Source organism: Anolis carolinensis, chromosome 2 (assembly GCF_035594765.1).
Source record: "Anolis carolinensis isolate JA03-04 chromosome 2, rAnoCar3.1.pri, whole genome shotgun sequence".
NCBI lineage: Eukaryota > Metazoa > Chordata > Lepidosauria > Squamata > Dactyloidae > Anolis > Anolis carolinensis.
This window is the reverse complement of record NC_085842.1, coordinates 163635418-163647789: the sequence shown is the minus strand read 5'-3', so window position 1 is coordinate 163647789 and position 12372 is coordinate 163635418. Positions and strand designations below refer to the sequence as shown.

Here is a 12372-nt window from a genome sequence, read left to right as displayed (position 1 = left end):
GGGTTGTGCTGCCAAGTTTAGTGTTTCTGGGATGTGTAATTTTGTTGTTTTGTCCTAGGCCGAAATTTCATTACCCTTTTATATATGTAGATCAAAACAGAATGGTTGCTGTTTTTCTGTTTCATAGATGGGTTTTTGTCTGAGCAGTGGTACTATGTTTCCCCCAAAATAAGACACTGTCTTATATTGATTATTCCTTAAGAAGACACACTATTGCTTATTTTCAGGTGATGTCTTATTTTTATTAAGTATGGTACAACAATCTCCATTTGTGAGATGATCTCTCTGGGCTCAGTAGCAGACTGCTTGCTGAAGCTTTTCCCCTATCCTCTGGTGTTTGTGTGGGGTGAGAGAGACCCACAGAGTTTGGCTTCTTTTTTTTTTCCTGGACCACCTAAAGAGCTTAGTTAGTACCTGGAAAGACCTGAGGAATCCAGCTTTGTGGGCAGCCTTTCTCTAAAAATGTGAATGACCTAACCCAGCAGAGGTACAGATCACCTGTTAAATTTGCAGCAAAACTTTCTATGGTTCAGAAAGTTAATTCATCCTGGATGGTCTCAGTAAATTACTGCTTCATTGAACAGCATTGTTTCGATGTTCTTCTAGAAAAAGAGAATATTGTATTCTAACCCCTTTCAGCGAAACCTACAAAGTTTGCTTTAGTTTTCCTGACAATCATTAAGCTCTCCCATACCAATCCTACTGGGACATCCGTATAGTCTATAAAGATAAATTCAGCTGAAATATTTAATCATTTCATCTCTAGGTTGCCTAAATAATGACAATCCTATCATACATGATTGCAATAAAAGCCAGCAAAGATGTCTGTGAACCATTATCCTTTCTTCTAGACTGAATTCCCCCACTCTTTGGCTTCCAGCCACCCTACCAAAATTTCTGTAAGCAGTTTCTGACAGTCAGTGACAAATATTCTTTCGCTTGATGTTGAGGGGTGGAGTGAGGAATAAGAACTTCAAAAGGCTCAAATAGAATTCAGCATTTTTCTGATTCATGTGCTTGTTTAGAAGACAGATACATAGTTTAATACAGTCTTGGAGCAGCAATTATTTATCTCAAGAAGATTGAGAAGAGTAATACCACAATTAGATTGAAATGTTACCACCTTTCAAGAAGGTTGTATGTGCTCAACACACACAAAGTTGCAACTATGAAGTGGGAGTGTTTCAAAGTGAAATGGGTCAGTTTGGATGCAAATAAACCAAAGTTTATAGCCCTGCATGGTGAAATGGTTTGAGCACTGGACTATAGATTTTGTTACTATGAGGTAGACTTGTCTGTGGATTTTGTTTCTTTCGGTACCTTCCTTTCCTTCGGTACCTCTGGTACCTCTGGGAGCCCATAACGGTAAGGTCCCTCCCATACAAAAACCTGTCTGCAACAAAAGCAAGTGGGAGCTGATCTCAGAACCTCCTCCCCTATTTGGCATCATAGTTGAATCTTTTTTATTTTCTTTTATTTTTCTGATTCTTTTTATTTAGGAGGACTGACTGGGAGTTGGGGACCTGAGGGATGGTAGGTGAGGTGCGCACACATGTTTGGAGTCTTTCACCTTTTTAGCTTATTTTTCTCCTTCTCTTCCTGTCCTTCAGAAAATACTTCTAAAAGATAATAATTATTAATACTAATAGTAATCCCAGCAAACTAAAAGAGAAGCCCACCTCTCCTCTACAATAGAAAGTAGAAACAGCTTTAAGGAAGCAAAACCCCAAGCAGAAAGGAGATTGCAGCCTTGCAGGCAAGAGAGGGGATTTTTAAGGTAGTCCAGGGAGGATAGCTCCACTGAGCTCCAGGTCATTGCTCTTCATAGAATCATAGAATCATAGAATAGTAGAGTTGGAAGAGACCTCATGGGCCATCCAGTCCAACCCCCTGCCAAGAAGCAGGAAATCGCATTCAAAGCACCCCCGACAGATGGCCATCCAGCCTCTGTTTAAAAGCCTCCAAAGAACGAGCCTCCACCACAGTCCGGGGAAGAGAGTTCCACTGCCAAACAGCTCTCACAGTGAGGAAGTTCTTCCTGATGTTCAGGTGGAATCTCCTTTCCTGTACATCAGGAAGAACTTCCTCAGAACTTCCTTCCCTGGGCCTCCTTAAAATGTCTTGGATAGCTGTGTGGGTTACTGCTGGTGCTGGGAGAGAAAAAAGTGTACGTGCCTGCCTTTCTACTCTGCCTCTAGAGTAGAACAGCTTTAAAAAGCATTAAACCCGATCATCTCCTCTACAAAGGGAAAAGATCCGGAAAGAGTGGTAAAGCTCTGATGCTTTTTAAAATACAGGTCTTAATGAAAAATACGGAAGGGGAGCCTGTGGTAAGTCCCCCCTCCCACATAATGGTCTGGATTGATAGGGTGCTTTCTTAACCCCATTGCGGAGGCTCCCTTGAAGGGAAGAAAGGAAAGGCTCCCAGGGGAAAGGAGAACCTCATAAGTTCCCATTGCCACTAATGGACTGAAAAGAACTGTTTTTTTCAGATACAGAACAAAAGCACTCATTTGGCAGTGCGCCTGTTTTTGGGAGGTGCTGGAAAACAGATATGGGGGGCTTCTGGTATCCGGCAAGCAGAAATAGCGATTCACCTGAAATGCACAAGCCTACTGGGGGGGTTGATTCCTTGTTTGGCCAGGGAAACTCACTGGATGACCTTGAGCAATTACATGCTCACAACCTCAGAAAACCCTGCAATAGGGTCACCTTAGAGCAGTGATTCCCAAAGTGGGTGCTACCTCCCCATAGTGGGTACTGGAGTGACACAGGGGGCGGTGATGGCACCTATTAGGACACGGGGCGGGCCCAGAGGAAGGGCGGGGCCTCTTCCCAAGTGCTGGAGACAGGGCTGAGCACCTGAGGCACCTGTTAGGACACACAGTGGGCTGAGCTAGAGGAGTGGGCGTGCCTTCTTCCTAAGAGCCTGAGACAGGGCTGAGAATATATACCTCTCCTGAGGCACTTGTTGGGACACAGAGGGCGGAGCTAGGGAAGGGGGTGGGGCCTCCTTCCAAGAGCCCGAGACAGGGCTGAGCCTCTCCCGAAAGGCCTTTTAGGACTAAAGGACAGGGCTAAGGGTGGGGCCTCTTCCCAAGAGCGTGAGACAGGGCTAAGCCTCTGTATACCTCCCCTGAGGCGCTTGTTAGAACACAGGGGTGGGGTATAGAGGTTCAGCACCATCAGGCACTTGGGAAGAGACCCCGCCCCCTCCTCTAGCCCTGCCCCCTGTGTCCTGGCAGGTGCTGCAGGACAGGAATAGAAGCTCAACCCTGCCTCAGAGCTGGTAACTCTGCCCATCCCAGTCCTGGCCGCCCATTTGTGGCCCTACCCACCTCATCTCGCAGCCCTGAATCTTGGACTAGCCCCGCTCTCTTGAGCAGGAGCCACTCCCACCCCTCTAAGCCACGCCCCTATATCCAGGGGGCGCTGAGTCATATTTTTTCTCGAAAGGGGGCGGTAGGCCAAATAAGTTTGGGAACCACTTAGAGTCACCATAAGTCTAAAACCTATGTATGAAGAAACACACACAACAACAAAACCATAATTGTGGCCAAAACCATAACTGTGGCCTCACAAGCAGGAAGGGGAACACTGCTGCCAGAATGCTGCTCCATGGAACCTGCCAGATGCCATAAGATGACATAAGGCTTCTCGTGTTCCATTAGGAAAAATGAGGCAAAGCCAGGTGGCAACACTTCCCCTGTGGACCTCCTTCAATCATTCTCAGATAGAGTAAGGGGTACAGTGGGTAATGCGAGGTGCAGGGCAATGGTGTATCTTCACTGCCCCACAGATTTGCCACTCTGTATGGTGAATCCCCCTGCTGCCCCATGGATTTGGACATCAATGCAATGAGGTACTTACTAACTAGTATCTTACAACTGGTAGCCTGATTAGTAAATTAATCTAAAACCATAGCTCCCTTGTTGAAAATTTAATGTATACTTTAATAACTGTGCAGTCTTAGTGTCTTTAAAAACATAATTCCTTATTATATTAATTCAAGTGGAGAATTGCAATTCGAAAGACAAATAAATTGAAATTTACTTTTGATGATGAATGTAAGAGAGATTTGAAGCAACGAGACTGCTGTGTACATGTCCCTGTGATGGAAGGGAAGGCGTAATCTATTGGGAACAATCTGTTATATTGTTCTTTTTATTGTGGTGCTTGCAGTGATTTTATTGCAACTACTGCAGTAAAATTCAATATAGATTGTAGGAATTTTATCTCTCTTCTTTACCCCTCTTTTAGAATCATAGAATCATAGAATCATCTAATAGTAGAGTTGGAAGAGACCACATGGGCCATCCAGTCCAACCCCCTGCTAAGAAGCAGGAAATCGCATTCAAAGCACCCCCGACAGATGGCCATCCAGCCTCTGCTTAAAAGCCTCCAAAGAAGGAGCCTCCACCACAGCCCGGGGGAGAGAGTTCCACTGTCGAACAGCTCTCACAGTGAGGAAGTTCTTCCTGATGTTCAGGTGGAATCTCCTTTCCTGTAGTTTGAAGCCATTCTTCCGTGTCCTAGTCTCCAGGGCAGCAGAAAACAAGCTTGCTCCCTCCTCCCTATGACTTCTCCTCACATATTTGTACATGGCTATCATGTCTCCTCTCAGCCTTCTCTTCTGCAGGCTAAACATGCCCAGCTCTTTAAGCCGCTCCTCATAGGGCTTGTTCTCCAGACCCTTAATCATTTTAGTCGCCCTCCTCTGGACGCTTTCCAGCTTGTCAACATCTCCCTTCAACTGCGGTGCCCAGAATTGGACACAGTATTCCAGGTGTGGTCTGACCAAGGCAGAATAGAGGGGGAGCATAACTTCCCTGGATCTAGACGCTATTCCCCTATTGATGCAGGCCAAAATCCCATTGGCTTTTTTAGCAGCCGCATCACATTGTTGGCTCATGTTTAACTTGTTGTCCACAAGGACTGCAAGGTCTTTTCCGCACACACTGCTGTCAAGCCAGGCGTCCCCCATTCTGTATCTTTGATTTGCATTTTTTCTGCCGAAGTGAAGTATCTTGCATTTGTCCCTGTTGAACTTCATTTTGTTAGTTTTGGCCCATCTCTCTAGTCTGTCAAGATCATTTTGAATTCTGCTCCTGTCTTCTGGAGTGTTAGCTATCCCTCCCAGTTTTGTGTCGTCGGCAAACTTGATGATCGTGCCTTCTAACCCTTCGTCTAAGTCGTTAATAAAGATGTTGAACAGAACCGGGCCCAGGACGGAGCCCTGCGGCACTCCACTTGTCACTTCTTTCCATGATGAAGATGACGCATTGGTGAGCACCCTTTGGGTCCGTTCGCTTAGCCAATTACAGATCCACCTAACCGTAGTTTTGTCTAGCCCACATTTTACTAGTTTGTTTGCCAGAAGGTCGTGGGGGACTTTGTCGAAGGCCTTACTGAAATCCAGGTACGCTACATCCACAGCATTCCCTGTATCGACCCAACTCGTAACTCTATCGAAAAAAGAGATCAGATTAGTCTGGCATGACTTGTTTTTGGTAAATCCGTGTTGACTATTAGCAATGACCGCATTTGTTTCTAAGTGTTCGCAGACCACTTCCTTAATGATCTTTTCCAGAATTTTGCCTGGTATTGATGTGAGGCTGACCGGACGGTAATTGTTTGGGTCGTTCTTTTTCCCCTTCTTGAAGATAGGGACCACATTCACCCTCCTCCAATCTGCTGGGACTTCTCCCGTTCTCCAAGAACTCTCGAAGATAATTGCCAGTGGTTCTGAAATAACTTCCGCTAGTTCCTTCAGTACTCTTGGATGTAGCTGATCTGGCCCTGGGGACTTGAATTCGTTTAGAGTGGCCAGGTGTTCCTGGACAACTTGTTTCCCTATTTGGGGTTGGATTTCCCCCAATCCTTCGTCCATTCCATGTTGCTGAGGTTGAAGATGGCTTTCTTTTTGTGAGAAGACCGAGGCAAAGAAGGCATTAAGTAGTTCTGCCTTTTCCCTGTCCCCTGTTGCCATCACCCCATCTTCTCCTTGCAATGGGGCCGGGCTGTGGCGCAGCTGTTGAGCAGCTGCCTTAAATCACTCTGACCATGAGGTCATGAGTTCGAGGCCAGCCCGTGGCGGGGTGAGCACCCGTCAATTAAAAATAAAAAATAGCCCCTGCTCGTTGCTGACCTAGCAACCCGAAAGATAGTTGCATCTATCAAGTAGGAGATAAGGTACCACTTAAAGTGGGGAGGCAAGATTAACTAATTTACGACCTGGAATGAGGAAGTGCCGTCAGTGTGGATGATGAAGCAGCTGCTCCCCCCTGTGGCCAGAATCGAACATCCCCTCAGAAGAAGGTTAACTTGCCTCTGCGTGTGTCTCTCAGTCTCTGTTTGATGTGTTTATGGGCATTGAATGTTTGCCCTATGTGTGTTATAATGTGATCCGCCCTGACTCCCCTTCGGGGTGAGAAGGGCGGAATATAAATACTGTAAATAAATAAATAAATAAATGGCCCTATCGCCTCCTTTTTCTTCCTTTTTCTACCAACGTAAGCAAAAAAGCCTTTTTTGTTGTTTTTTATGTCCCTGGCAAGCCTGAGCTCATTTTGCGCTTTAGCCTTGTGAACCTTTTCCCTACAGGTGTTGGCTATACGTTTGAATTCTTCTTTGGTGATTTCTCCCCTTTTCCACTTCTTGTGCATGTCACTTTTGAGCTTTAGCTCAGTTAGAAGTTCTTTGAACATCCATTCTGGCTTCTTTGCACTTGTCTTATTTTTCTTCTTTGTTGGCACTGTTTGCATTTGCGCCTTGAGTATTTCACTTTTGAAAAACTCCCATTCTCTGAGATTTGGGGTTGGATTTTGTTCTACTGCTAGGTATGTGAGAGTCTCTGGCATTTGTGTAACAGTGTGAAATCTATGAACTCTGATTCTGAATAGAGTATAATTGTGGATTTTATGTGCTGGTCTTCCCTTATAATAAAGTTTTATTTACTGAATATAGTCATGCATAAGTCAAAGCCGCCGCCACCATTTTCATGACCAGTCTTTAAAAAGGCCAGAAGTGGTGCCATGGCAGAATAGAGGGGGTTGATGCTTCTCCCAGGATGAACTAAGCTCTTGCTTTTTGCCTCTCTACTCAGAGAAGATGACAGATCCTTTTTAAAATAAGAGTTAAGTACAGTTCTCACACTGAGCCATGGATCAGTGACCTAATTTTTGGGTTGATATTTTCACAAAAATTTCTAGCCTTATACATGAGTATATATAGTTATTCACTCCTGGCTTTAAAATTATAGCATATTAACCCAGAAATGTTATTACCAAAGAAGTCATGATGTTTCAAGACACATTTTCTTTCCTTCAGATATCCAACACCTTTTCAAAATGCGGGGTTATGTGGTGCACATTGTAAAGGGTCTCTTAGTTTCATGAGTGCTAAATTTAATTAAAAGCTAAGCAGGGTCAGTATTTACTCCCACTCTTATCAAAAGGCTGCTACTTCAACAGTACTCAGCAAAGAGCAGATACAGCCAACTATTGCCATATTCAGTCTTCCAGCAATGAGGAGGTTCCCTCTCCACTCTGATCTGGACACAGGGAAGAAAAGTGTTTGCCCCCTGCTCCCAAAAAGTGAAAGACAATTTAAAAAGAGGTGTAAGAGCTAGTATAATACGCTTTTACAGTTAAGACAAAATGTGAACATACAAAAGAAATGGATGTTGCTCTCCGAAACCAATTTCAGCTATTTAAGGTGTCCATCTTCAGTGTCAGAAAAACCAAACAGTCGAGGTGACCTCCTATGCTGCATCAAGAAGTTTGCAATAAAAACATCTGAGCCGTGGTTCAGTAATCCATAGATGACACTGCAAAGATTCCAGAATGCATAGGCTAGATCAGGGGTCCTCAGACTAAGGCCCAGGGGCCGGATGCGGCCCTCCAAGGTCATTGACCTGGCCCCTGTCCTAAACTTTAGACTTAGGGTTGACCTAAGTCTACCTGGTCTTTGGAAGTCTCTTTGCTTACCTGTGGTCTTATGAGATCATCTAGATGGTCTTTGAAGGTCTCTTTGCTTAGCTATGGCCTTATGAGACCATCTAGATGGCTTTTGGGGGTCACTTTCCTTACCTGTGGTCATATGAGACTATCTCAATGGTCTTTGAGGTCCCTTTCCTCATCTATAGTCTTCTGATGGCCTTATGAGATCATCTAGATGGTCTTTGAAGGTCCCTTTCCATACTGATGGTCTTATGAGACCATCTGGATGGTTTTTGGAGGTCTCATTGCTTACCTATGGTCTTGAGATCATCTAGATCAGGGGTCCCCAAATTAAGGCCTCATTTACCTGGCCCCTGTCCTAAACTTTAGACTTAGGGTTGACCTAAGTCTGAAATGACTTGAAGGCACTCAACAACAACAATCCTAAATTTGGACTGTTTCATAGTCCGGCCCCCCAACAGTCTGGGGGACTGTGAATAGGCCCTCCACTTATAAAAGTTTGAGGACCCCTGGGCTAGATCTTTCAGTGGTCCCCTTTATGCCATGTTATTCACTCTAATGTTCATTTCAATTGGCTGGAAGCCTGGAGGAGGTCTCTTTGTCCTTTAAGGCTTGATGATAACGCAACTGCCTTTGCCATTTGCTAACTTACTTCCAAACATCTAGCACTCTTCACTGTCCACTTCATGGATCTTATGTGATGGCCAAGCATCTTGCTTCATAAAAGACTTCCTTTATATCAAGACTCTCTGAGGACAATCCTCTGTTTCACAGCATTCTCAGTTTGGAGGGCCTTAGCACACCAGAAAGAGTTTTGTCTCATCGTAATCATATTCTTTAAGCTAATGGAAACATATCATTATTGTAACAGTCACTTTCACACCTCACTGCAATTGTGCAATGTTGTCACTTGGTTGATAAGAATTACTGCAATCAGTCTTCTGCACAGCCTCATTTCCAACTTATGTTTGCCCTTCCCATTACATGCACTCTGTTTTTTCCCCTATTACTCCTTTCCCCATATTTTGTTGAATCTGCACAGTCACACATTTTTGGTGTTGTCACAAAACCTCTGTCTATTTTACAATATCAGGATTGCAGCAGAAGGGCATTATTGTACAAGGAAGAGTGACCATAGAACAGAGATATTGTATTAATTGATGTTTTTTTTCTATCAATGAAAAGAGACAACCAATGAGTCAAGTATAATGCAACTACAAAGGAGACATGGTATCATGGGGTGAGCTCACACAAAGTTGCTTTAATCCTACCATAATTGCATTGATCAGCCTCATATGATAAAGTCCTAAATCTGTGTTAAATAAATAATCATAAAAGATGTCCCCAAAAGCAGGTTCAAATCTACCTTTACTCATTTACATCAAAAACTCTCCCGATCTGTAATTAGCCCAAAATCTGTGTGTAAGCACACAGCTCACACATAAAGCAGTTGATCTCTTCTATAGAAGTGTTCTCTTTGTGAATCCCACAGAAACTGGTGAATTTACTTTTTTAACTGCAACTCTTAGAACCCAATGGCCTTGCCAGCTGGTGTAGTCTATGGACTATAGTGGCCGGGCCGTGGCACATGCTGGTGAGCAGCCTGCTGCAATAAATCACTCTGACCATGAGGTCATGAGTTTGAGGCCAGCCCGTGGCGGGGTGAGCACCCGTCAATTAAAAAAATAAAAAATAGCCCCTGCTCGTTGCTGACCTAGCAACCCGGAAGATAGTTGCATCTATTAAGTAGGAAATAAGGTACCACTTATAAAGTGGGGAGGCAAATTTAACTAATTTACGATGTTGGAATGAGGAAGTGCTATCACAGTGGATGATGAAGCAGCTGCTCTCCCCTGTGGCCAGAATCAAACATCCCCTCAGGAGAAGGTTAAATTGCCTCTGCGTCTGTCTCTGTTCTATGTGTATATGGGCATAGAATGTTTGCGCTATATGTATATAATGCGATCCGCCCTGGGTCCCCTTCGGGGTGAGAAGGGCAGAATATAAATACTGTAAATAAATAAATAAATATAGTGAGGAAAATAACTTTTCCAGCTTTTGCAATTCCATAGCATTTTCCTGAAACTAACTATCTGCTGTTAGGCATCTTGGGATGAGATAAATGGAATCCTCCTTAAGGTGGAGTAACCTCTCAAACCTTACATGAATGTTCACAGCAGATCTCTTTAGCTCTCTACATTTCATTTAACTAGCCAGCCATCAAAAGTACTACCTTACTTCTTTCATGTCAGGAGCGACTTGAGAAACTGCAAGTCGCTTCTGGTGTGAGAGAATTAGCCATCTGCAAGGACATTGCCCAGGGGATGCCTGGATGTTTTGATGTTTTTACCATCCTTGTGGGAGTCTTCTCTCATGTCCCTGCACGGGGAGCTAGAGCTGACAGACAGGAGTTCATCCGCACTCTCCCCGGGTTGGATTCAAACTGGCAACCTTCAGGTCAGCAACCCAACCTCTAAGTCATCAGTCCTGCCGGCACAAGGGTTTAACCCACGGCACCACCGGGGGCTCCATTACTGGACTACATTACTGAATTATTCTAACAGTACATTACATAACAAATTGCACCCAAGTTCAACTGAATATTGCAAATCCAAACAAAATACCTTTTGGAAATGATGATATAATTATCCCTCCATTCTGGTTCCTCACGAAATTTATTCAAATTCTTTGTTGTATAATATGCATAATACATAGACACTTATCTGTTTTTTCAAAATATTAAGTAGCAGGGAGAAACCAAACGACATATGCAAAGTAAACCTATTTTGCTTTATAAATGGAATATTTTAAGTTAATAACATATGAAGAGTTCCATTGTTACACAATACAATTGATCCTGGCCTCTGAAAACTTAGTTGACAGCATCATCCCTTGCATGCATACTTCAAAGTTAGTCCCGTCATGTTTGTAGGACTTCATTGCGAGTAGTGTGGCTAGGATTGCTCTCTGAATAAATGAAAATCTTTTGAAATCATTTTAGAAGTCACCTGCTTATTAAGCTAAATAGGAAAGTAAAGCAATTAGTGTTATTCAGTTCCCAAAATTCCAATGAGAAAAAAAAGATTTGGACTTGCAAAAGTTCAAAGTATGTGGGCCAAATGCACAACTCAGGTTTCATCGCTGCCACTTCTGTGTTTCAGGGTAAGGCAATGTGACAAAGATATAGCCATCTCAGGACCATAGCAAACATTGCAGCACTCATCTGCAAGCTATCTTTAAGAAATCAGGCAGAATTTTGTACTATCATGGCAGAAACTTTCCCTTTTCCCCTCAATTACTTTTTACTCACCAACCATATCATGGTTTCCACTTTGGCTGCAAGGCATCTGCCTTTTTGAACCACTGTTGCTGTTGTTGCTTCAAAAAGGCCTGCCGCAGTTTCAAGTCCAGTTTTCTGGTATGAGATGCAGTGCAAAGTCGAAAGAAAACGGGACTAGGGAGAACTAGAGAGTGTTCTGAGAAACCTCCACATGGTTCCTGTTGCTAGGGAACCACTCCCTTTGTCTGCATAGGTTAAGAATTGCCGCCTTATTGTATAATCTGACTCTCATACTGCAAAGAGCAAGGGAATGTCAGAAGGGGAAAGAAACAATTGCCTTGTGTCCAAAGAATAAAGGAAATCCTAGAGAGTTCATGGAAGCAAATCAGTGAGGCTTTAGAAGGGATGCCACTTTGCGAGCTGCATTGTTTGGACTTTAGTTGGACCCCCATTTTGGAAGGCATTGGATGCTTACTTCAAGGTCTTGGTGGATGCTTTTGTCTCTTTCTCTAATCTAGTTGCTGCAGAAAAATTGCCAAAAAGCAGCCTTCTCTAAAGAACAATGTGGCAGTGATGTAACCATGCCCATTTGTTCGCCAAGCAAACTTGTTCTTGCTGTCAGACTACAGCACAGAGAAAGTCATCATAATGGAAGGATCCAAGTGCAAGAAGAAAGCCACAGCTAAACATAAAGTTAGACAAGGTGTCCATTTCACCATGACAAGTAGGTGACCAAGCTTGAGGATGCCTTCTTCTCAGGCCCATGCAGGAGCAGGGTTGGAATCACAACCTTTGAGGATGCCTGCCACAGATGTGGGTGAAACGTCAGGAGAGAATACTTATAGAACATGGCCATACAGTTGGAAAACATACAACAGCCCAGGGTTAGAATTCTCCACTAATTTTATTATCAAAGGGAGCAATGGGTAGTTGTCTAGGCCCTCCCTGGAATTTTGTCCTTTGGTAGTTGAACCTCACGCAATTGATCAGCATTGAACTGGTTTTAATTCTACATAGACTGTTGTGTTAATAGTAATTATGTTGATGTTTTATTACGACTGTGTTGTATGTTTTTGTTTGGTAATTGGATGCCTTACCTATGTTGAAAACCACCCTGAATCCTTTCGGGGA

At 43.6% G+C, this 12372-nt stretch overlaps 1 protein-coding gene across 2 annotated transcripts in view; it reads right to left on the bottom strand.

Moving 5' to 3' along the window:
- The window catches only part of ankfn1 (ankyrin repeat and fibronectin type III domain containing 1), a 282113-nt gene extending 270687 nt beyond the window's left edge, over window positions 1-11426 (bottom strand). For both annotated transcript variants that reach the window (XM_062970996.1, XM_062970998.1), the window contains exon 1: window positions 11272-11426. The gene's annotated coding sequence lies outside the window, so the exon portion shown is untranslated. The remainder of the gene's footprint in view (window positions 1-11271) is intronic.
- Window positions 11427-12372: the final 946 nt, after the last annotated feature.